This window comes from Lagenorhynchus albirostris, chromosome 14, assembly GCF_949774975.1.
Source record: "Lagenorhynchus albirostris chromosome 14, mLagAlb1.1, whole genome shotgun sequence".
NCBI classification, from domain to species: domain Eukaryota; kingdom Metazoa; phylum Chordata; class Mammalia; order Artiodactyla; family Delphinidae; genus Lagenorhynchus; species Lagenorhynchus albirostris.
This window is the reverse complement of record NC_083108.1, coordinates 11,637,087-11,663,116: the sequence shown is the minus strand read 5'-3', so window position 1 is coordinate 11,663,116 and position 26,030 is coordinate 11,637,087. Positions and strand designations below refer to the sequence as shown.

General features: G+C 35.5%; 1 pseudogene; it reads right to left on the bottom strand.

Annotated features, from left to right (window-relative positions):
* The window catches only part of LOC132504396 (serine/threonine-protein phosphatase 2A 56 kDa regulatory subunit gamma isoform-like), an 80,793-nt pseudogene that overhangs the window by 7,965 nt on the left and 46,798 nt on the right, over positions 1–26,030 (bottom strand).

The following is a 26,030-nucleotide window of genomic DNA, read 5'->3' as shown; positions in this document are numbered from 1 at the left end:
ATCAAGAGATGAATGGGATATGAATCATCAATGCAAGAAGGAAAAACCTGATAAATCAATCTTAAAAAGATGATATGCTGAGCCATAAAAAAGAGTACTGTATAGTTCTATTTACATGAAACTCTAGAAAATGATCTAATCTATAGTGACAAATCTGGTCAATATTTTCCTGAAGCTGAGGGTTGAGAAGGGGTTAACTAGAAATAAAGGAGTACAAAACAATAATTTGAGCTAAGAGAAATCTATACCCTGATTTTGGTAATATAAACATTTGTTACAATTTATCAAACTGTGTACCTAAAATAGGTATTTTATGTAAATTATACTTTAATAAAATTATTTAAAATCTTATCTGACATTTTAAACATATTTATTGTGATACAATTTACATACTATAATATCCATATATTTAAAGCATACTGATGTGTTTAAAGTATATTACAGAGTTGCACAACCATAGTCACAATCTGAGTATAGAATATTTTCATCACCCTAAACGAAACCTCGTACCCATTAGTAGTCTTTTCTTTCTTACCTCTTTTTCATTTTCTCTCTATATAGAATAAAAGTATGCAGTAGTACAATGTAGTTCATTTTTATACTATTTTGTAAGAATTTACTTATGCCATTAAAATTATTGGTAAATCTAAAGGCTGTATAATATTGAACTTTTTGAATGTATCATAATTTATTTAAACATTTCTCCATTATGGGATATGTAGGTTATTTTATTGAAGGCTTTTGAGAAAAGCATACAATGAGATATAGAACATATTAATATAATAGCTTTTGTTTAAGTGAAGACAATTATATTATTTTTTGCTCCCTTATTAATCTAGAAAAATGATCCCAAAGAATGATAATATATAATAAAGAAGAGTGGATATGAGTACAGACTGTTGAGAACTATTCACATTTTACATCAATACTTCTTTTAGTACTAAATTTGTGATTAGTGAGGTTTGCATGGACTAGGTCTTAGGGAGAGCTTTTTAAATTAAGGAGTCAGAGAAAACTATGAATTTTTTGAATCATTTGTTCATAGATAAATTTTGAAGTAGAAAAAATACAGCAAAACAGTCAGTAGAAAGTTATCCATTTGCCTTCTACGGAATCATTGCATTCCGTCAGCATATTTCATGATTTGAAGATGTGAGAGTCATAAAGGACCAACACACAAAACAAGATTTCTTCTTTTCTTTACTTGTCTGGTTCACAGTGTTTCAAGAGAAATAGTGGATGAACTTAGGGGAGGTATGTCATCCACAGGACCTCATCCTAATCACAAAGAAGGGAAGTTCTGAGATGCTGGCCTTTTGTCTCTACATGCTATTGATCTTCAGTAGCATGGCGGTTTTCTGCTTGAATGATCTCAGTTTACTAGATTTTTTCACATGAAACTTTTTTGAATTGTCAAGGAACTCTATGCCTGCTGCTACTGGCACAATACTGTTTTGAAGTATTTGAAGTATTTGAAGTATGTTTTGAAGTATTTGAAGTATGAACGGTAATGAGCAATTGGTATTCTCCCAGGATACGTGGATAAAAAATAACTTCTGTAATCAAAAGTTTGAAGGCCTGGGAAAATCTTCTTACTTAGAGGGGTACTCTTTAAGAAAACAAATCAATTATTTTCAAATAAATGGAAGATAAACTTGACATTGCTATCTTATTCGTAGAGACAGTTAGGATTTGTCTGTTAATGTATACAGGTCAGCCATCTCTTTTAGAATTGTCCCACTGAAGGGATAAACATTCTTCAATTTATAATATTATTTGAAATGTCAATCGGATCAACCTTTTAATTCATGTGTTAATTTTGTTTGCAGTTTTAGTATGCTTTGTTGTCATTGTTAGAGGTAGGGTGGTAGATAATTTAACCTATAAAAAGAACTATATATAGGTTGTAAAAACCTGGATAAAGAGATTTGTTGATTAGTACTCATCTCCTTGAAAAATTATCACTTCCATCTAAAGGACCAATCCAATCCTGTTCAGTTCTCTGTGACTGGCTATGAATATTAAAATAAACATATATCTAAGAATGCATTTGTAGTCTCAAATACTGTTTCTGGATTAGTTGATTCACGACACCTTTCTCTGTACAGTTTTTTGTTTTTTTCCTAGTCTAGGTTGCAGGGACATTTGAACATACATAAGGATTCCTTAAAATATTTCTCTATGCCACAAATAGATTCTAAAATGAATTTATAAAATTTAAAAATTTGATCTTTTTCCAAAACCCAAGGGCCCTATGGGGAAAATGATGGTATTCTGGGAATAGGAATGCCTTTTTGAAAAAGGATTAGTAAAACCCATGGTATGGCTATTACCTTTAACAATAAGATCAGTTTGGAGATTTGATAGATATATAGTCAGAAAAAATGTCTTCAGCCTCCTTGAAAGAAGATCTCTGGAACCCCCAAAATTCATAGACTGTGGGAAGATTTTTATTAATGAGAATTAACAATCTTTTGTTTCTTTAGGAAAACTGAATTCTGAGTGTATGAAATAAATAACCTTTTAGTATCTTAAGTTCAGGGAGAGCTAGTGATAATATCTTGCCTTAGAACGTTCCTTAATTTGAAATGCTGTTATTGAAACTAATTGTTGTGGTGCTATTAGGGGACTCGATGTAACTCCTGCAGATTTAGGGAATTCGGTGGTGCTTCTTTGCTGGAGTCATTTGTCGTCTTTGATCTCGGAGGCATTTTTCCTGTACTTCTCTCAGATTACTCCGTATGTTCTTCCTGAGGACTTCTCAGAGTTTGATGTGCATCACCTATGACAGCTGGGGGACATAAGTAAGGTGCATATTAGCAGTGGAATTTAAGGGGAGTTCAGATTAGAATTCAGTAGGTCTGGAGTAGGCACTGAGGACATGATCTATACTTTAAGTAAGCAACCCTCCTGATTAGGTGGTTCACAGACCACTCTGGAGAAGCACTGTTTTTGCCTTATGTTAGGTCTATATTTTACCTTTCCAGTTAGGACTACCAGGTTCTTGTGAGTGCTTTGTGAAGAACTCAAGGCACAGTCCATGGTTGGCATTGAGAATGCATTTCTTAAATGAATTAATGCTAGATCCAACTTCACCAATAGCCTCACTTGCTGCCTATTCATGCACTGTGGGTTCTTAGTTAAATACCTTCCTTCCTTCCTTTCTCCCTTCCTTCCTTCCTTTCTCCCTTCCTTCCTTCCTTCCTGTCTGCCTGTCTGCTTTTGTGGAGATAACATGAGTAGCTTTTGAAAACCATGAGACTGTATAGAAATAGTAATTCCTTCCATAGTCAGTTTGTACATGGTTATTGGAAATTTACCATGCAGGGGTCACTATCTTATCTGTCATATTACACTTCAGAGCAATTATTTAGGGAGATGGTTTCTGTCTTGGTAGATAAGATGCAAATACCATAACATCTATTGAAAATTAAACGGGAAGACAGAGGTAAATTGAATAACTTAGAGGTGTGATTAGTTTGTTTGATTAAAAGTTCACAGATCAGCTCTGCAGTCTTGGGTGTTGAATGCAGGTTTTAAAGAATTAGAATGAGTTACAATACACTTGATGCAAGTTAAATATGAAGAATGGCATGTCATGATAAACTTAAAAAGCACTGCATATGAACCGTATTTTAAAAATATGGCAGTACAGTTAATTTAATAGATTGAATTTTCCCGTATCCTAAGAAAAAGGCAAAATCCAATAGGATATTATTTTTAACCTACAAAGAAAGAAAGCAGCAAAACTTAATTCAAATTTAACTGAGCCCATGTGAAATGTGTAGTTATGAAAAACTGGAGCCCCATTCTAAAACCTTTTTAAAAATAAAATGGATGCTTATTTGTATTATAAATTGTAGCTACTTTTCTTGAATTCACACAAAACTTTATACAAAATATTCTTTTTGAGTTCTGTAAATGTCAATGTTATTTGTAGTTAGATTGAGAAATGATAATTACTGAATGTTCAGTAATTTAGAACTCTGAAAGCTAGAAAATTTTGTGAGGGATATTCTAAAATATCCAAAGAAAATAATAAGTCAACAGCATTTAAACCAGTCCTTATACCGATTTGGGTGAACATGTAAAATGTGAAAAAGTTAACACCTTTTGGTCGAAAACATTTTGATGACTTCTCATTGCTTTTAAGATAATGTGCAAAACTTTTAACAAGGCTTTCAAGAAATTTTGCCAGTTGGCCTCAGCCTCACTGCTCACATCTCATTCTTTCCTTTCTTGACATCTTCCCTCTACCCCCAACCGTTCTGACTTTCCCTCATTTCACCAAAAGAGCTATTCTCTTTGCCTCAGCACTTTGCCCATCCCTGCTCAGCTCCTGTACTTGCCCTCTTTCCTGTCTGCCCTTCCCTGACCCCTCTGTTGTGACCTCCGGTCTACTTTGACTAATGAATTTTATCACAATCCTTCTAATTATCTGCTCAGTTGCTTGTCTCCTTGGCTATGGAAGAGCAGATTTCCTACCCCTCTTCTTCATTGATGTAGATGTAACAGTGTTTCACATGTAGAAGGTGCTCAAAAGGTATTTATTGGGTGAATAAAAATTTAGATGCTTTAGTTACCGAAAACTGTATATCTGAAAAGATATATACAGCTGCCTTAACTCAGAAGTCCCCATACTACCCCAACAGAAGGTCATGCTGCCTCTACTCAAATCATTCCAGCAATAGTTAATTATTTTCAACCAGCAGATTCCTTTTTCTCCCATAGAAACTTCCTTTTTTATACCCTCTGAGTTATGAGACACAATCTTTTTCACCTCCTAAACTATCTTGAGTATACACATTTTCAGGTTTCCTTCAAGACTTATGGCATTATCTCCTTACCTGTATTCACTGCTTCTACAGCCATGGACACTTCACTCTACATTCAAGGCAATTTTTCTAAAATGGCAGTTAATTCTATTATTTCTTTGCTTAATTAAAAGAAATTTCCCATTATATAGATGTTACTTTCTAAAACTCATTCTCATACCAATTTACAGTGTTTGCCAGACTGCATACCCTACCATCTCTACTACTGTTTTACTTATTATTTTTCTTTAGAGCAACACCCCTTTTAACTTAGATTCATGTAAAAAAAAAACCTTTCTGTAAATACTACAGGTGGAAAACATTTTCACTTATGCTAACAAAATGCAGCAGTTAAAAGAAAAGCAATGAAAACTTGACAATATTATTAAATTCTGGCTTGGAAATGCTGTTTGTTGATGACACATAAAGTGGAGATTACTCCTTATTAAAAAAAATATAAAGCAAATCCTAGTGAGGTGTTAATAGACATGTTACTAATAAACCAGAATATTTACTCTAAGATAATTGAGAATCAAAGGAGAATTGAAGGGAGAATAATTTTAGCTTAGAGATTTCATATTATTTGATGTTTTGACCTAATACTATGAATTAATATAGCTTCTATCTCCAGTAGTGGTTTTCTCACAATTTAGGTCTTGGCCTTTTCCTCCACCCCTTCACTGTATGCCATGAAAGACCCTTGATGATCTAAATCTAAATCTCACCTTGTATTGGAGCTTTGTGTCTCTATGTTATCTCTCATGTACCTGGTATGTCTGCCATGCTGAACTACTGCTAATCTTCTAAACTAGTGTTTCCCAGTCTGGACACTATTGACATCTTGATTCAGATAACTCTTTGTTTGAGAAGGTTGTTGTGTGCATTGTAATTGTCGTATTTCCAATCATATACAAAACTTAGAGTGGATCATAGAGCTAAATGTAAAAGCTGAAACTATAAAACTTGTAGAAAAAAACACAGGAAAAAATCCTCTGACCTTGGAGCAAAGATTTCTTAGACACCACACCAAATAAGAATCCATAAAAGAAAAGCAGTAAGTTAAACTTCCGCAAACTTTAAAAATCCTCATCGTAAACACTGTTAAGATAATAAGAAAACAAGCCACAGACTGGGAGAAAATACTTGCAAAGCATATACTTGATAAAGGACTTATATACAGAGTATATATAAAGAAGCTTCAAAGCCTAATAAGAATCAAACAAGCTGATTTTTTTTAAAAAAGGGTAAGATATTTGGGAAAAAAACCACTTCACCAAAGAAGACATATAGATGGCAGATGAGCTAATAAAAAATGCTGAACATGGTTAATGTTAGGGAAATGCAAATTAAAACCATATTCTGACACAACTGAATGCCTATTAAAATGTCTAAAATTAAAGACAGGGCTTCCCTGGTGGCACAGTGGTTGAGAGTCCGCCTGTCGATGCAGGAGACACGGGTTCGTGCCCCAGTCTGGGAAGATCCCAAATGCCGCGGAGCGGCTGGGCCCGTGAGCCATGGCCACTGAGCCTGCGTGTCCGGAGCCTGTGCTCCGCAACGGGAGAGGCCGTAACAGTGAGAAGCCCACGTACCGCAAAAAAAAAAAAAAAAAAGAAAAAGATCATGCCAAGTGGTGAGGATGTAGAGGAACTGGAACTCTCATGCACTGTTAGTGGAAATGCAAAAAGTTAAAATTATTTTGGAAAACAGTTTGTCAGTTTCTGAAAATTTAACCATATACTAATCTTTGATCCAGGTATGCCACTCCTAGATATTTAACAAAGAGTAATGAAATCATATGTCCATACAAAGATGTACAAAAATGTTCATAACTGCTTTATTTGTTACAGCCCCACTCAAATGAGAAACAATCCAAATGTCTATCAACAGGTGAAAATATAAAACAAAGGTGATTATGAAAACATATAGATGTGTCTAAAAATAATTATTTTGAGCAAAAGAAAAAGTCCAGAAAGAGTGTGCACTGAATGATTCCAAATATGTAAAACACTATGGTGTCAGTGAACAGATCAGTGAATGTCTTGAGACAGGTCAGTGAAACATTTGGGGAGAAGTAAGAGGAAGGGAATACAAAGGGGCACAGGGAATCCTTTGGGGGTAATGTATATGTTTATTAACATGATTGATATGATGGCTTATAGGGTGTTATACATTGATAAAACTTATCAAATTATACATGTCAAATGCATGTGGTTCAAGGTATATCAATTATACCTCAATAAGCTATTAGAAAAAAACAATTTACTCTTTATCAGATCTCTATTAGACAGTCTGGTGCATAGTCTTTAATTCTTCTGAATATTACTGAAGGGTATACATTAGCATATTCCTTTTAAAAGTGAAGAAATAAAGTTCAGAGAGATTATATGAACTGCGGGTTATACAAGAAACGAGTTGCACATTTGGAATCAAACTCATGCTTTCTGGCTTCAAGCCCAAATTCTACCATGCAGTTTTCTCTTTCTCAGCCTGAGCAACTCCTTCTCCCCCTTGTTTGCTGGCCACTCCTCCAGTCTTTTAAGTCTCCCTAGCTTGGGCCTCATATCATTGAGCAGAGGGACTTCCCTGGTGGTCCAGTGGGTAAGGCTCTGCACTCCCAATGCAGGGGGCCCGGGTTCAATCCCTGGTCGGGGAACTAGATCCTGCAGGCATGCTGCAACTAAGACCCAGTGCAGCCAAAAAAACAAACAAACAAATAAATAAATAAGTCTCCCCAGCTTGGGCCTCATATCATTGAGCAGAGATAAGCCATTGCAAGTATACTTGTTCCCAATTCTTGACCCACAAAATTTGTGAGCCTGAAAAGTGTTGTTTTATGCTACTGGTCTTATAGAGGTTTGTTATACAGAAATAGGTAACTGAATACTTATAAATCTAAAAGACCATGATTTGATGTCAGCTGGGTCCCCCCTGTATTACCATTGCCTGAACACCAGGATTCAGGAAAGATTTCAAGACATCAACTTGAAAGACACATAGCTCCTGGTGGGACTAAGAATAGGCTTTACTGGAGAGAGGACAAATTAACAAAGTGAAGTCCCTAATGGAAGGGACAAGTCCTGTAATTTTCCATCCTCCCTGGTGGCACATGCCAGGGCTAGTGTGCTCTGCTGAACAAAGGGTGTATGTCTGTGTTCCTGTGGGCTCACTCCTCTGCTATCCTACTGTAGTAGTTTGCTAGAACTGCAGCAACTAAGAACCACAAACAAGTGTATTAAACGACAGGAATTTATCTTCTCATAGTTCTGAAAGCTAGAAGTGCAAGATCAAAGTGTCATCAGACTTGGTTCCTTCTGAAGACTGTGAGGGAAGGTTCCTGGCCTCTTTCCTTGGCTTGTAGTTGATCATCTTCCCCCTCTGTCTTCATATCATCTTCCATTTGTATGTTTGTGTGTCCAAATTTCCTTTTATAAGGACACCAGTCATACTGGACTAGGGCCTACCCTTAATGATCGCATTTTAATTTAATTATCTCTGTCAAGACCTCATCTCCAATTATGGCCATGGTCATATTCTAGGGTACTAGGTGTTAGGACTTCAGCATGTGAATTTGGAAGGGAGGACACAATTCAGCCCATGACATCTACTTTTTTTAATAGTGCAAGCATTGCAAAGTATACTTTGTTACAAGGCAGACTGCATTTGAGGGACCTTTTTTGTTGTTGTTGTTGTTAACAAAAGTTCTTAGGGAATGCCAGGTGTACTCACCAAATTAAAGCCTCCCAAAATTTAGTATTAAATAAGATTAGGAATGTATAGATTTTCTAGTATCAGTGACAAAAAATGTATCTGTTCTCCTACCTTGAGATGGAGGACAGAGCCCCAGACTTGGATTCCCTCTGGCCCTAACCAAGTTTGAATAGCTTGGACCCAAGTAAACAGAGATATGCCACACAAGCTGCAAACAAATTTACTGTAGAATATAGGGATCTCTCTCTCACTTAATCTATCAATAAACTCCTGCTTTCATTACTGATACTGTACAGGCTCCATGTTGCCCTTTATCCTTACAAAGGACCACCTAAAAGGTGAGTGGTGTGTGCAACTGCCATCTTTTGAAAGAGTCACTGACTCAGAGTAAGGGAAGAGTTCGTATGGTGGATGTATTTGAGTAAGAGGAAGAAAAACTGACTTCAGATCATTTCTCTTCAGTAGCAGGGATGCAATAGATTTTTATGTAATCAGGGACTGTTTTCAAGTGCATTTACTTGCTTTTCTTTGTTCTCTCATTTGTTTTGGAGGTACAAATGGTTAGAACAGAATTCACATTAATTGAACAATTGAATGTGGCTGCTGAGGTTGGTTGGAAATAGGAAACATTACATATTGCTCGTCTGTAGATCCAGACATGATGTGATGGAAACATGTTTCTGATTATTTACCTTGGCAACTAAATGTATATTAAATACTTGACTTGTATTCAGTAAAAGTAGTTTTATTTTAATGGAAATATTTAATATAGTTTTTAAGAAAAAAATTTTATTGGAGTATAGTTGATTTACAATGTTGTGTTAGTCTCAGGTGTACAGCACAGTGAATCCGTTATTCATATAATCATATCCACTCTTTTTTAGTTGCTTTTCTCATATAGGCCATTAGAGAGTACTGAGTAGAGTTCCCTGTGCTATATAGTAGGTTCTTATTAGTTATCTATTTTAATTTTTTTTTTTTTTTGGCCACGCTGCACAGCATGGGGGATCTTAGTCCCCTGTCCAGGGATCCAACCTGCGCCCCCTGCAGTGGAAGCGTGGAGTCTTAACCACTGGAAAACCAGGGAAGTCCCCTATTTTATATATAGTATGTATATGTCCCAATCTACCAGTTTATCCCTCCCCCCCTTTCCCTTCTGGTAACCATAAATTTGTTTTCTACATCTATTTGTAGACTATTTTTCTACTATCTATTATCTACTATCTATTTTTCTACATCTATTTGTGACTCTATTTCTGTTTTGTAAATAAGTTCATTTGTACCATTTTTTTAGATTCCATATATGGAAATATTTAATATAGTTTAATTATATTTTAAACACATGATGTTCAGCCAGATTAAGAGTCTTGATTTGATTTTGATACAGATTAATATAACTTGTATTATACCATTTAATTTTAATAGATAATTTAAGGAAATATTTAGAAGATGTAAAATAAATATGCAATTTTTTATAGTTTTGTTCATTTATAGTTTTCCAAAAATTAAATAAACATTTTTATATTTGCATACGGTTACTTCTTTTTGGTCCTTTAGATCAGGGGTTAGCTAACTTTCCTGTAAAATTTCAGATAGTAACTTGTTTAGAGTTGTGGGCCATACTGTTTTCAGTCACAACTAGTCAACTCTGTTTTAGTAGGAAAACAGCCATAGATAATACACAAATGAGTGAGCTTGGCTGGTTCCAATAAAACGTTAACTACAGACACTGAAATTTGAATATCATTCAATTTTCATGTATCATGAAATATAATTCTTTTAATTATTTTCAACCATTTAAAATATTTTTAAAAATTCTTAGCTTGAAGGCTTTGCTAAAACAAGCGTCACTGATAAGAGCTGATCGAACCCTATCCTAGATCATTATTCTCAGTATAACAAGAATTTTGTGGAAACTTTGATTATAACAACAAAATGAGTTAATTTTGCAGAATTGAAATCAATAAAAATAAATTTTATAGAATAAATACATAATTATTTATGAATTTTCTTTGCCTGTCTTTTCATCCAAACATAGCCAGCCCATCAACAAAACCAAGAAAGATGCAAAATAGATGTATTCCACTTCGATATTTTTCCAAATGTTAGTCAAATAGAAAACATTGCTTTGTACATTTTGTCCGAATGAATGCATATTTGACAGGGTTGGAAGATGTAACATATTTTATTCAACAGTTCGTCTCTTGTTTTATAATTTTTGAAGCTAACATACTGTTGAATAAAATATGTTCTGGATGTTTTCTCTCCTTAAGTGCTGTTTTAGCATGTTCCCTGCTTTCCTGTTTGCCCTGACCTAGTGATTCTCTTTCTGGAATTCCCTTCTTGGTTAACCCTGGCTTTTGTATCAGCCCGTATAATTTTTTGTACCTCTTAGCTTCTCTGACAAATTTCTCAGGAATGTGTTCCAGAGCCAGCCCTCTTTATTTCCTTGGTAACAGTCTGTTGTGACGGGTGGAGAATAAGTGATGGGAAGAGGCAAGGATTGTCCTCCACAATTTCCAGTTAATGAAATGAGCATACGTGTCCACCTCCAGATATATATATAATCAGTGCTTTAAACAATAAAAGCTTTTCTTTCACTCACACACAGGCCCACTGCTGGTCAGGAAGGGTGGATCTGCTCCATGCAGACCCTCGTGGATCCAGGATCAGAGAGCGGTGATCATGACGGTCACAATTCCAAAGGGAAATATCTACAGGTTCTTGCATTCTTGCACAGGCAGTTAAGTGTGTTGTCCTTAAAAGGCACTTTCACATGGCTAACACCCATTGGACAGAAGGAGCCACATGGCTCACCCATCTCCAATGGGGCCAGGAAGATGGAGAGACAGGAATATTTGGAAAACAGCAGTAATAAGTACCACAGATATATACAAACCTTTAAGTGCCTTAGCAATTTTTCTGTTTAGGATGCCTTAGTTCCTGGGGAACCTCGTTGCTTGACTAGGTACAATCATAGCATGTCTTTACTATTTTTTGTTCCCCAAAGCCCTAGGTTGTCCCCAAAGTCAGGGTACCTCAGGTGAATTAACCTGGACTGTGAAATTTAAAAAGTGTTAAGATATTTATTTGAGGCATGTTGCTTTGTTCATTTTGTTTCCTTTTTTGTGAGGAGGAGATGACAGGCATTACCCATAAACATGGTTTTTAAAAGTATGCTTGCTCTTTAGTTTGATTATTTCTTATATATATTTCAGTTTTTATGTTACATAATTGAAAATTGTAGCAAAATGTATTTCTGGCTCTACTGAGGGCAGTGAAATTCCATCTGAGTATTTGCAGTATATCCTCTGATGTCTTAATTTAAACATTATGATTTAAAAACATTTTTAGTTTACATTTCACTCCAGCTAATGCAGTTTTAAAGGATGCAATTTGGGACTGATAATGCTTAACATAATTCATTTTCGATTTATTTACATTTAAGTATTAATTTATTTCTGCTAGTGAGACCTAGATATGAACAAAATAGAGCTAATTTTCTTTAAATGAGCATTGAGTTCTTTGGCAGCATTTGATAGCATTGCCATATAGCTAAGCATAGTAAGTCAGAAGGTGTTTTTGGTAAAATAAAAAGTAAACAAACAAAAAATGCTCATCCCTTTAATTTTTTGTAGGAAGGTGAGGAATATAAAGGTCATAGTAAAGCAATATGGAGTGCTGATAAAAGATGCCAACATCTATTACCAACATTAATCAACATCCATTATAGGCTTAGGCACTAATTAGGCACCCTATGTTTGTTCCTTACCTCATTTAACCTTCACAGCTGCTCAGTGAAGTAGGCATCTGTTATCTCCACTTCACAATGAAGTATGTAGTCACCTGCACTAGCAGATTACAAGAGTAGACTCAAACCAAGATGCACTGGACCCTGGAGCTTTTTTTTTTTTTTTTGTCACATTATTCCCAATTTCAGTATTATTCCCAGTGACATTTAACTGGGAAATCTATTCCCTCCTTGCCTGAACCACAGAGGGAAATAACAAGCTCTAGACCATCCTACACTGTGTAGGTATCTCAGAGGGTCTGCTCACACAGTAGTGATGATGGGGGTTCCCCTCTTAGCAAATACTACAAATCTGCAGACCCTAAAAGGACATTTATCTTGAGATATTTGGTCGAAACAGTGATTGGAGAAAATAAAACCTCTCCTTAGTTCCTGAGGAGAGTCTGTTTCTTCTGAAAATTGAAGTGGCTGGGTAGGGGGATAGATAGGAAGTGAAGGATAGATATGGATTTGCTACGAAGTGGCGCTTATTTTACTGAGGAGAACATTTCTTTTGTCACAAAATATGATGCGATAAGAATTTTGGCTTTTCCTAGAGATCATCTGATACAATGCCTAAGCCACGTTTTTCTTACTCTATGCTTATTTGCTTTCTGTGCAGAAATAGCCATGGAGAATTTCTGTCACAGAATATCTAATTTCTGAGGTGCTCTAATGGGGAAGATCGAGGAGACCAAGTTGGATTATTCAGGGATGAAGATTCAATCTTTTCTTAAACCTTTTCTTGCCTTTTGTCCATTTCAATATTCATTAACACCTACATTAAAGGATAAGGAGGCAAAAGGAGATAAAAGGAAATTCTTTGCTTTCAGATGTTATTAATCTTTCATTAATGATACCTCTGATCAAAACCATGTTTAACCCCCCCCTTTGCTGGGAAGCTGATGGTTTCTCAGTTTGTCAGGTATATTTCTATTCTACAACAACTGGCTGTTGGTTACTGTACTGCAAAATTAAAGTCATTTTACAGGTTCCTATATCTAATGTTGTTTATTTCTTAATATGCTGCATGCCACACTGATTATTTGTGATCTGCTATTATTTATGCTAATGATTTGTTATCATCACATTGTTTCTATGTATGTTTCAGTTGGTAACTGTATGAGATGTCTCTATTTAAAAAAAAGTGTTCTTTGGATTACATACATTGAATTCCTTTTAATAGTTGCTAGAAATATAACACTGTCAGTTATTTGGCACTAAAACAAAAGAAAGGCTATAACATTTAATAAAAAGATACAGTGAGCCACAAACAGGTATATTTAATCTTATTCAGAAATTTCTGGACTTGTAAGGAAGAAGTTCTTTTGGCTGAGTTTTATGTTTCTATGGATTAAGGGCTGACTTTCACAGACACTTGTGCCTTTCACCCATTGTCCTTTCTACAATGTACTATTCTCACTCTTATAATCAAGTAACATGTGGTAGGAGCGGAATAAAATATGTTGCTGATGATGATTTGGCAAAATAATAATTATAATGAATATTTTACTGCCAGTGCCAAACACTGTGTTATTTGCAATTAATGCATTATTTAGTCTTCACACGTGATGTGTGAGATTCGTATCATTACTGTTTGCATTTTATAGATGAGACAACTGAAGGTTAAGAGAATTTAATTAGTCAAGCTGGTGAGTGGCGGGATCAGAATTTAAACCTAGGCAATCAGATTTCTGAGCACATGCTGTTAGCCACTGTGCCAAAGAGCCTGAAATGTATGCTAAAGATCGCCGAGGCATCCTGTGTGAGGTTAAGGAACCTGTAACTTTAATAAGATTGTCTGACCACTTTTGGTATAATCACTGCAGCAGTCAGCACAGAGTCTAGAAAGAGGAAAGACACAGAGCAGGGATTTATCAGTATTTAAGCAACACTTTAAAGAGATGATTGTCTGATGCTACATGACTGGAGGATACTCATGGCCCTTGTACAGCGAACATCTTCCCAGTTGCCTTCTTGTCAAGCCACCTTTCATATGTAAGTTGGTCTCCAAATTGGATATGCCTTAAAATAGAGTAACCTATGCAGATGAGTACTTTTGGATGAAAATAAGTTGACATGCTGGCTTATGGATGCTTCTGTTGTATTTTTGATCACGCTGTTCACCCCAATGGAAAGCGTGAACTCAAGTTTCTGGATCTGAGCAGAGGAGTTTGGGTTCTGATGCCTGGTAACTCGGTTACAGTCCTTCCCAGCTGTGAAATCTTTAATACTTGGAGGGCCACATCTCCTGGTTTTTGATGTTTCTGCAGGCTGCAGGTACAAACAAATGTGTTTCTAATCTTGCAAAAACAAACAAACAAAACCAGCACTTGGAAAATACAATTTTGGTTTAGGTACTTGTTCCACTCTTGAGTGGGGCTCCAAGGATCATCCAGTGTATCCCCAAGTCTGCTTTTCTACCCACACATTTCAATTTAAACCTCTTATCAAAATGCCCTTTGCCAGCTCTTTTGAACAAGCTTAATAATTTTCATAAAGGAAGCTGTCTACCAGATGATATTTTGGCCTGGAACATTGGTTCTTAAACTTGACTGCAAATTAAAGTAACTCCAAGGAGTTTTTAACAATACTGATGCCAGGCCACATCTCATAGCAGTTCGGTCAGTATCCCTGGGGTAGAACCCAGGACTCCCAGGTAATCCCAGTAAACAGCCAAGTGTGAGAAGTACAGATCAGATTGAACAGATAGGAATGTATCTTAAGTTAAATAGTTATTAGTAACAGCTTTCCCCTCTTATATAGTAAAAAATTGAAAACAACTAATCTTCATTATTTTTTATTTACTCTTTTAAGGAGTTAAAATGTGAAATAAACGTAATCAAAATAGAGCTTTGGTTAGATTTTTCCAATTCTAATATTTGTGTTTGTTTGTTTAGCTCTTTATTCATTATATTCATTTGCAAATTTGGTTTTGGGAAACAAATCTGAATGGATTTATAGTAAACTAAGGGACGTATATTCCTATTGTAGCTCTGGCATAGCCTTTCTTTATGATTTGGAAAAAGCCATAATAGTAACACTCAAATCCCTAATACTAGTTTGTGACTACATTTTAATAACAATTTAGTGAAATTATAAAAGGGTTCATACATTCATGTTTATATACATGCATTACTGTTTTTATTAATTATTCTGATACATTTTCTATATTTTTAATATTAATTTTATGGAAATAAAAATAAAGGGCAGCCACTTTGCAGAATTCCAGGTAACATTGTTTACATCATTGCCTATGCAAATGGTGCCTTTTAGAATTATGCAAAGGGGAGTGAGGATAAGTAATTACTTTGGTTTTGTTTGTGTTTTGTTAGTGTTCAAGATCTTTCTTGAAAAACAATTTCCATGTGCCCTTTTGTAGATTTCCTTCTTCCTCTCTATTTAAAATCACACACACATACACACACACACCCCTCCAGGACTCAGTTACGAAGTTGAAGTCTAAGAATAATTGATAGTCAGTGACTGCTCCCAGTTGACCCGCAAGGTATCTCACCTTGGCTTCTGAGACCTCAGCTTTATGGAATACCTCCCCTCGAGGTCCACATGAACTCTTCATCAGCTGAGATATTGACTTTTACATTCTCATATTTCGTAACTTCTTTGAAAGACTCGCCAGTGTCGGCCATCTCTTTCCTCAATGTCCACAGCACTGCCCTTTCCTCATTCTCCTCTGGAAATACTGCCTTCTTAACTCACTCCTCTTTCTCCTTCTTTTCTTGCTCTACACATATAATGATCCCTAGTTTACCCTTCTTTCATGAAGGTTTTATTCATCTGATTGGATGCAGAAAATTGCCATGTAGAAGACCTAAAATCTCTCTTTCTAATTCCAGTATTCCTCTAAAAATTCATACCTATGTTTACAACTTCTTTCTGAAAGCCAACATCTACAAAGCTCTTCTGTCCTCTCTGCACCTAAACGTAGTTGAGAATCATTTATTAAGTTGAGCATAAAGTACATCATATGCATTGCCTAATTCTGTCTGTTTCTGATGCACGGATGTTACATTTACCAGCGTATGGCTGTATTAAGATCCAGTGGAAAGAAGCATAAACCAAGAATTGAAGAGCCCAGCCCTATCTCAGTCTCCTGTATTGTATAACTTTACACGTATCTAACTTCTTGAAGTTTTATTTTTCTGATACAAAAACAGTGGTTGATTGGCAAAAGGAACTCTAAATGGGTAACTCTCATCTTGAACCTACTAGTATTATCTTAGAGAATTAATATTTATTTCCCCCCTTTGAATTTATCTTGTATTATCTTTTCTATCCCATGTAGGCATCTCTCATTTGTTTCAGTAAACTGGTGGGCTCATGACAATCCTCAGGTTAGTTTAGCTTCTCCACAAACTTCCTTTCATGGGGGTGGAATTGACTGGACCTTGTGCAAAAAGACATAGACTTCAAAAGTTCTTGAAAGTATTTTGTTCATTTCCTTACTTGAAAAGTACTCACAGAATTGCCTTCTTTACTGGCTTCCCCAGGAAATGCCCCTCATTATGACTAGGCTGAGTTGGACCCCTGAGGTTTTAGTTAGTGGCACTTCTTCCAGACTGTCTGCTGCCCTCTCACACCTCTTTAATTTGCTAAAGTGTTAGCAATTAGCACTGATTTGCTTAACGAGGTGCCAAGCCAGCCACATCAGCTTTTATAAAAAGAGAAGCTCAAACATTGGGAGGTCTTTATTTTTCAACTTTTTTGCCTTCTTTTGCCAAAATTTGCCACGGGGATTTCTGGCTTGCCTCTTAGATTGCATGTGACCTTATGTAAGAAATCAGATAACCAGATAACAAATGGGAATTACATGAGCATCTGGAAGAAATAATTAATCTGAAAACTTTAACACTTATACAATATCAGTGTTCCTCAAGTGTTTGAAAGAACAAAAAGTATTTTATTACTCTGAAAGGAATACATTGTAACATGCTTTTTATCCTCAAATAATTAAATGATCTCTGTTGATCCCCTTAGGCAGGTGGTTACTGACTTCCTAATTGTAAATATATTTCTCCCTGGCCAATAGCCAACCTACCACATGATATTCTCCTTTATTTAATATTTATTTAGTGAGCCGCAGTTATGTGCAAAGCGTTATATTTCCAGGAAATTCTCTGGGGTTGTCCCTTTTCTTAGCCTCTTGCTTCCTTTGTAGATCTGCACAGACACATTGTCTTTAAATTAGCTGACATGGGGGGCTTTGGACTCTCTGTATTGAAGAAAGACTATTTTCTGTTTATTAATTGGTGGTTTGGAGAGGAAGAAGAGGCTACCTTATATCAAGAGTGAGGGAGCTCAGCTGGTAACCAGTCATGCCTCACGTGTTCACCAGACAGCACTCATGGCCCCGCAGACTATATTATTTTAATGATTTCATAAACAGTATTAATGAGGAATTACTAAAGAAACAAACAAAAAGAAAAAAGAAATATTCCCTGCCTTTCAGTGGACTGATGCTGTGGTGTTTACAGCAGAGAGGAGGTCATTGAACAATAGGCTCCTTGTTTCCAAACTCAACACCCAGAAATCTCTCTTCCAGTTTGTTGTTTGTTTTTCTTATGTAAAAAGATTAGCTCAGGAGGTTTAAGTATTGGAGGAATACAGTAATTAACAATATTATGATTATACTAAGAGAGAATATTGGAGAGAGATAAGATTAGCAAAATTCATAAACTGCAACAGTAATGTGGAGTTAAAGAAATTTATCAAATAACTTTTCAAGGTACAAGTCTGAATCACTGGATTACACTTTTGTCTCTTTTTTTCTCACCACCTTTTCTACCTACTACATACTCGACTTCCATTGCTTTGCCCAGGCAGACAGATACCCTGTACCAACTACAGAAGGTGGCAGATGCTGGTATACTTGGGTAGGAAAAGGGAGAAAATAATTTTAATTGCCTTGTTATGCAGTTTATCTATATAATAAGCCTTCATCTACAAATATAATCTCAAAATAATGGATATCAAGATCTTATAAAAAGCCAGAGTGAAAAAAATAATACTTATTGAAAATCTTGAAGGCTCTACAGCCAAATCACTGAGCTTGATACTTTATTTATTTATTATTTATTTATTTTTTTGATCTTGATACTTTAAATCATAGCCTTAAATCATGATACTTAAATCAAGCTGGGCTTCAGTACCTGAGTTGATCACAGAGTTGCCTTCACTAGATTATGTTTTAACGTTATCCACCGAGCTTTTATTGAAGAACACTACACCTCAAGAACCGTATCAAAATAGGAGTATACTTGCCATCAAAGTGTTAAGGGCTCTGTCTTCTGTGTCCTTCCTCATCTTCTTTGTAACGTCAGGAATGTCTAATAGGAAAGTGCTAAGAGCACCCATGCTTCCTACAGGAACTGGCTTTCTGTCTCCTGATTATGCAAGTAATCATCTTTCTTTTCACTCTGGCCACCAAAAAGATCAGAGTAAAATTTGAAACTGCAGTATAACAATTAGGTTTGACCTTTTTATCTGCATTTTAAAGTCTTCTATTCCCCGGTTTTGATTTTTCTTTTTCTACTTTGTCATTATTTTCTTGAAAGCACTTGAATAATCTGTGAAGTAGGCAGTGTAGTTATCTCCATTTTCCTGAGGTAAATTTTTACTATATGTTGATTAAGTGACTTTTCCAAGATTTCATTGTTAAGACTGAAACCTAGATATTTGCGTACAAAGTCACGTTCTCTTCACATGAAGCCACATGAAGCTGGGGATGCTCAGTGGGAAGGGATGAGGAGGGTGATGTTGCTCTCCTTGAGACATTCGACAATGTTTGGAAATAATTTCGGTTGTCACAAACACGGGGAGGATCGGTACTGGCATCTAATGGGTAATTCTACAATTTACAGGTCACATCTCCCCTTCCCCTAACTGTAAGGAATTATCCAACTCAAAAATGTCAGTAGTGCTAAGGTTGAGACACCCTGCATTAAAAGAGAAAAACAAATACCGTATACTAACACATATATATGGAATCTAAAGAAAAAAAATGAAGAAACTAGGGGCAGGTCGGGAATAAAGATGCAGACCAACTAGAGAATGGACTTGAGGATATGGGGAGGGGGAAGGGTAAGCTGTGACAAAGTGAGAGAGTGGCATGGACATATATACACTACCAAACGTAAAACAGATAGCTAGTGGGAAGCAGCTGCCTAGCACAGGGAGATCAGCTCGGTGCTTTGTGACCACCTAGAGGGGTGGGATAGGGAGGGTGGGAGGGAGGGAGACGCAAGAGAGAAGAGATATGGGGATGTATGTATATGTATAGCTGATTCACTTTGTTATAAAGTAGAAACTAACACACCATTGTAAAGCAATTATACTCCAATAAAGACGTTAAAAAAAAAACAAAACGTAAAAATAAATAAATAAAACCAGTAGAATAAATAAATAAATAAATGATTAACTCTCTTCAATAGTACTTTTAAAACAGCTTTTGTGTAAGTTGTTATGCCTTCTTTCTCTTTTGTTATTTTACTTTCAACACCTTTGTTGGTTGTCTACATTTTATTAATATTTTACAATATACTAACTCTTTTATGACTTAATTTGATAGTGTTTTTCACTTTTCATTTTATTTAATTCAACTTCATGGTTTACTTTATACATTATTTAACAAGAAAATGAATTTATAAAAGAGGAATATAAAGCCTTTTGACTCCTGAAATTGAGAATAATATCTCTGGTGATGGGAAGTGCACAAGGTCCTTCTTGTTCCGTAATTCTCTAGACTAGGATAATACTTCTCCAGCAGGACTCCCAACTACTTGATTGTGATCTTCCAATTAAGCTCATCCCCTTCAGTGTTCAATCTCCAAAAGAATTGCTTTTACCTTGTTACCTTATAAAGAACACTGATTATTGAAAATGACTTCCAATCGAATTTTCTTTTTTTCCTCACAAGAATTTATCCTCTTGAAAAGACAGTATAAATCTTTTGGGAAAAATGCCTTTCTCTCTGTGCTCTACACAAAAGCAGAGAAGGATATTGTGTTGAAACTACAATAAGCTAAAGCATAGATAGGTTCCAGGCAGAAAGATGAGGTAGATGGATAAGAAAAATATATTTTTAAAGATGCTGGTTCAGTGAGAACACAGAATAAGGAGATCCACCCTTGGAATGGTTATCTGGAAAGTTCTCTTTACAAAGTGATTTTTAAGCTGGGAGCTGAGAGTAGAGTAGGAGTTGTAGATCTTCTACTGAAGGATGCTGGGAAATCATTTCAGGCACTTGTGCACGAGAATATGAGAGTGACGACGTTGAGATGAGAAAGCATTTGGTTAAATTAAGGAATGGGAAGATTGTTATTGTGACTGGAGCTTGGTGAGGATGCAACAGGATTTGATTTGACAGAACTTGGTGATGGACCATTGTGGTGGCAAAGGAAAGAGAGATGTCAGCAGTAACTTCCAACGTCCAAGTGCAGTGACTGGCTGGATAATAGTGCCACTAACTGAGTTGGCAAAGACTAGAGAGAGGTTTACCCAAGAAGATGAAGTGGTCAGTTTGGGCTATGTTTTGTTATGTTTGTTCGCCCATTGTTTGGTTGGCTGTTTGCCATTTTCTTTCTCTTTCTCTTTTCCGTGCTTTTTTTCTTTCTTTTTTTCTTCTCCTTTTAGATATCAACATGGATATTTTAAATAGAAAATTAAATATATGAGTCTGAAGTTCTGTAAGGCAGCTGGACTACAGTTTAATTTTGGAGTCCTTGACATATAGATTCCATTATAGCCATGGGAATGGATAAGATCACCTAGAAAAAAGTTTCCAAAAGAATACTGACAGCTCAGAATGGAGCCTTGGGGAATTCTAACATTTAAAGCTCAAATACAGGATGAGAAGGAGAAGGAGAATTAGGAGGATAACCAGAAAAGTGCATTATCTGGTGATCTTGCTACTGAAGCCAATAGAAAGGAGTGAGTGATTAAATGTAATATATTTCAATAACATAGAACTTCATAGTGTAAATCTAGTCCTAAAAGTGAAGAATCAAACTCTCTGTCTTGGTCGACAGATTATTTTCCAGTTTTTAAAATAATAGTATTTATTCATCTTACTGGTAATAAATTGATAGGGAGTATAAAGATGGAAATATAAAGCTGGACTGAGAGAAAAAGTAAAAGTAGATTACTGCTTAAATAGTAACCTGATAAAATATATTAATGAAAACTTAAAAACCAAAAGGAAATTATAGAAATATATTAATCATAGGTTATCACACTATTTATTCACATTTCTTGGTGGATGGAAAGGTTATACATTGAAAAATACATATCCATGTTATTTACGTATATATGCGTTACCTAAAATATCATAGAATTAAACCCACACATTCTGTTATCTGCAACTTTTAATCCATAATAGCTCTTTGATATCAAACTAGCCATCCCATATCCATCTTGATTGATGCCTTGATTTTTTTTTTTTTTTAATATACATGGTTTGACTGGGGCTGTACTTCAAAGAGAAATCAGTCTTTTAATGGAAAAGAGCTTTTTCCTTGTTTAGAAGTAAGTATGTGAAAGTCCTAGACTAGTGTAGATTAAAAAACAGCTCTCAAAGTGCCAGAAGATCAGACAGAGGGGCAAACTACGTAAAATTCAGAGGTCTAAATCCTAGTCAGCTTCCAAGAGACTGATATTTCTTTGCCCACATCATTTGAAAATTTTGAATCTTGGTTTGAGAAGAAAGTAGTAAGGCAGGATTTCCTGAGTTTGCTATTACATCAGGATTTCTGATTATCCTGAAAAATCTGAGTACAGAAGCTCAAGCATTTGAAAATCCCTTCAGTTTCGCACTCAACAAGGTGAAATTCCCATTTTCCCAAATTTGTATATTGGTAAGTTCTGAGCTTGGAATAATTTTTTCTGATTCTTACTTACAAGGATCATTATTTCAGTCCCTCAACAAAAACCAAAAATGCTTTCATATTATTTCCTGAACATCAAAGCAAATCAAAGTGTCTTACTATTTACAAAAGAATACTTAGGCATAATAGAGGGTAAAGTATCAGTTTTGCTTTTGAAGCAAGAACTATAGGTAAAATTTTTTAAACTAACATTTTGGGAGTGAGTGAAATAGTGTATTTTTTTTCTGTCAGGTGGGTAGAATGCTTAGATAAATTATTTATTGTCATCTTAATATATTCTCTTATATCAGTAATTATTTACATTTTAAAAAATTCTTATCATGTGAATAGTTGAAATAATTTAAAATATGGCCATAAAATTCCCTCAATTAAGTATTATGGAGGTTCAATAAGTATATTCTGACTTTTACTTAACAGCTGTATCATCAGAAGACTATACTCTAGAAACTAAAGTTGTTCTTAAAGAACATGGGCTGGACACCTGTTTATTATTGCAGGTCTATTACAGCAGCAATATTTGAAATACAAAGTAAAGCTTAGAATAAAACTTCCCATACAGGCTTGAATTGTCCTTGCCCATTTCATTATTTAAGTCCAGAAAACAATTGCAAAAAGGAGATCATAATTATGGTGAAAATTATGTGGAAAACATGGGGATGTATATACAAATAGCATTCTAATAGTAGAAATATGGGTAGTATATGTTGGTTGTCTAATTTGTGTTCCCAGGAGCTGTTTACTGTCTATCAAGGAACCCAAATTAGGACGGCTCTAATGATTAGTGATGTTGAGCATCTTTTCTTGTGTTTGTTGGCAATCTGTATGTCTGCTTTGGAGAAATGTCTGTTTAGGTCTTCTGCCCATTTTTGGATTGGGTTGTTTGTTTTTTTGATATTGAGGTGCATGAGCTGCTTGTATATTTTAGAGATTAATCCTTTGTCAGTTGCTTCGTTTGCAAATAGTTTCTCCCATTCTGAGGGTTGTCTTTTCGTCAGCCATAAAAAGGAATGAAATTGAGTTATTTGTAATGAGGTGGATGGACCTAGAGTCTGTCATACAGAGTGAAGTAAGTCAGAAAGAGAAATACAAATATTGTATGCTAATGCACATCTATGGAATCTAAAAAAATGGTACTGATGAACCTAGGGGCAGGGCAGGAATAAAGACACAGACGTAGAGAATGGACTTGAGGACCCAGAGGAGGAAGGGGAAGCTGGGATGAAGTGAGGGAGTAACATTGACATATATACACTAACAAATGTAAAATGAATAGCTAGTGGGAAGCTGCTGCATAGCACAGGGAGATCAGCTCGATGCTTTGCCTAGAGGGGTGGAATAGGGAGGGTGGGACGGAGGCTCAAGAGGGAGGGGATATGGGGATATATGTATGCATATGGCTGATTCACTTTGCTGTACAGCAGAAACTAACACAACATTGTAAAGCAATTATACTCCAATAAAGATATACAGAAAAAAAAAGAGAAACAAAAAATAAAGTGTACAAAATGATGATTTGAAAAAAAACCCCAACAAATTAGGACGGCTATCTTCCTTTCATACTACTCGCTATGGAAACTAGCAAAATTCACTTTGTTGGTTATGCTACTAAGGAGAACAAATCATTGAAACATTGTGGTAATATTAGTTAAGGCTCCAAATTCATTATCTAAATCACACAAGCCTCAGATTTTCCTTTTAATGCAAATGTGGACCTTGACTGTGGATCCTTGAGATTATCCTATAGGTCAGGAGCAAAGTACTCCTATGTCTGTATACATATATATTCACTTTCAAATGCAGACATCAGAGTAAAGCAGCCACACCCAACATCAACAATATCTTTTCTTTTAGTATAGCCATGGCTCTAAAGAAGTTTAAATAATATTTGAAAAAAAAAGTCTTTGTTCTCAGGATTTCTTAGGTACTTTGGAAAAATCCTCTGAATATTTTGGGAATAAAATAAAATACTTTCTTTGGATATATACACATTCATTATCATTTTTTTTTCACTAGAATACCCTGAAGTTCAATACAGAGTTATATTTTAAATCTTAGCCAGAACTAAAACATTGAGAGACAATAAAAAGTGAAGTGAAAATCAACTTCGTTCATTCTGTGGTCAAAACTCTATTTTTTCCATAAGAGAACACCTAGGAACTGATCATATGGAAGGAAAAACATTGAATGAAAGGGCCTAACAGTCCATTGCTTTTGAAGAATAGAGTGCAAATATATTTGGGGCCCTGCCGACCTCCCACTTGAAGATAAAATTAGTTATGCCAAACAAATGTCTAACTTTCTCCTGTATAATTTGCTTTATGGGGAAATGACCTGACAGCATGGATGCTTAAAATGGGCTCTCCCACTTGACTGTTTTATTTATGATGCAATAGAGTACACATCTTTAAATTTAATGCTTTCTGAATTGAAACAGCAAAGGCAGATCTATAAAAAGAATGTCTGCACAAGCCAAAGACACGGAGTTAATGAGATATTATTTTACCACTCCTTAAGAAATGTGAACTATATTGACACCATGGAGAAGAGTGAAAAGTAAAAGAACATTGAAATAAAAATGAACCAAACTGAATGTACCTCTTTCCCAGCCTCAGAGATAGTAACTACAAAATCACATTACTCCTTTCAGGCATCTGGCCCTGAAATACTTCCTGGGCACCTGGAGTAGTAAAGATCTGGTGTCGGGTTTTTGTCTTCAGTCAATTCATTAAGCTGCAAGGGGCCTACTATATTAGATCACATTAGTCTCATAAAGTTGCCACCGGTGTTAAACAATAAGTATGTTTGGAAAGGGAAACACATTTCTTTTTTTCTCCTAGAAAACAGAGCATTTTCCTTTCAGAGTTAGTCTTTGTTTTTTTAGCAGAGCCAAGAAATGGGTTCTATTTATCAAGCTATATTTTAAATAGGATTTAAAAATATAATAAAATGAAATGTTTTACTTTCTAGTTAATAAATTTGCTTTTGTAAGTTAGAAGTAAATGAAGAGGACTTATATTTAGTCCAGACAGAGATAATATGTTGGTGAGAGTGTAGATTAAGAATTATGTTTAGGAAAATGAATTAACAACCTATTCCTGGCTACAGAGACAATGCCTCATTATATATAGAAAGTGTACATAAAAGTAAAAGGGAGATGCTTTTTCTTCTTTTTTTTTCCATTTTGTAGTACCATATCTTGTTTACGTGGTCAATACCCTTAGAATCCTTCTGATGTAAGTGGAAAGCATGATGTCAGTATAATGCTTGGTTTGATGTCGACAATTTGAATATGAGCATGTATTCTCCAACTCTGTGAATATGAAGATGTAATTTGCCTGTTAGGAAATAAATGACTAGGCAGCAGGCCTGTAATACATTCTTTCTTATCTGGCCAGTTCTTAAAGCAGATGGTTCCTGGAGGTTAACAGTCTATACTCCAGGATTAAACTAAATGGTTTCGCTAATTGCCTTAGCTGTACCTGATATGACAGAAAGTGCAATAGGCCAAAGAGGTATTTCAGGCTGTTATAGACCTATAAGCAAACTGATTTTCAATCCCAATTTCTAAATCGAACCGGGACAATTTACATTCTCATGTAATGGGGTACAATATACATACAATATACATTTACACATTGCCACAAGGGTATTTTTAATTCACTAGCCTAGTCCCATAATCTAGTGAAATGGGACTGGAACTTAACAACCATTATGAGGAACTTAGTGAAAAATATGATGAGATCATAAGAATTGCCTTCTTAGAGAAAGGAGGGCAAAAGAGTTAAAAACATAGCTACCTATAAGACAAAGGGG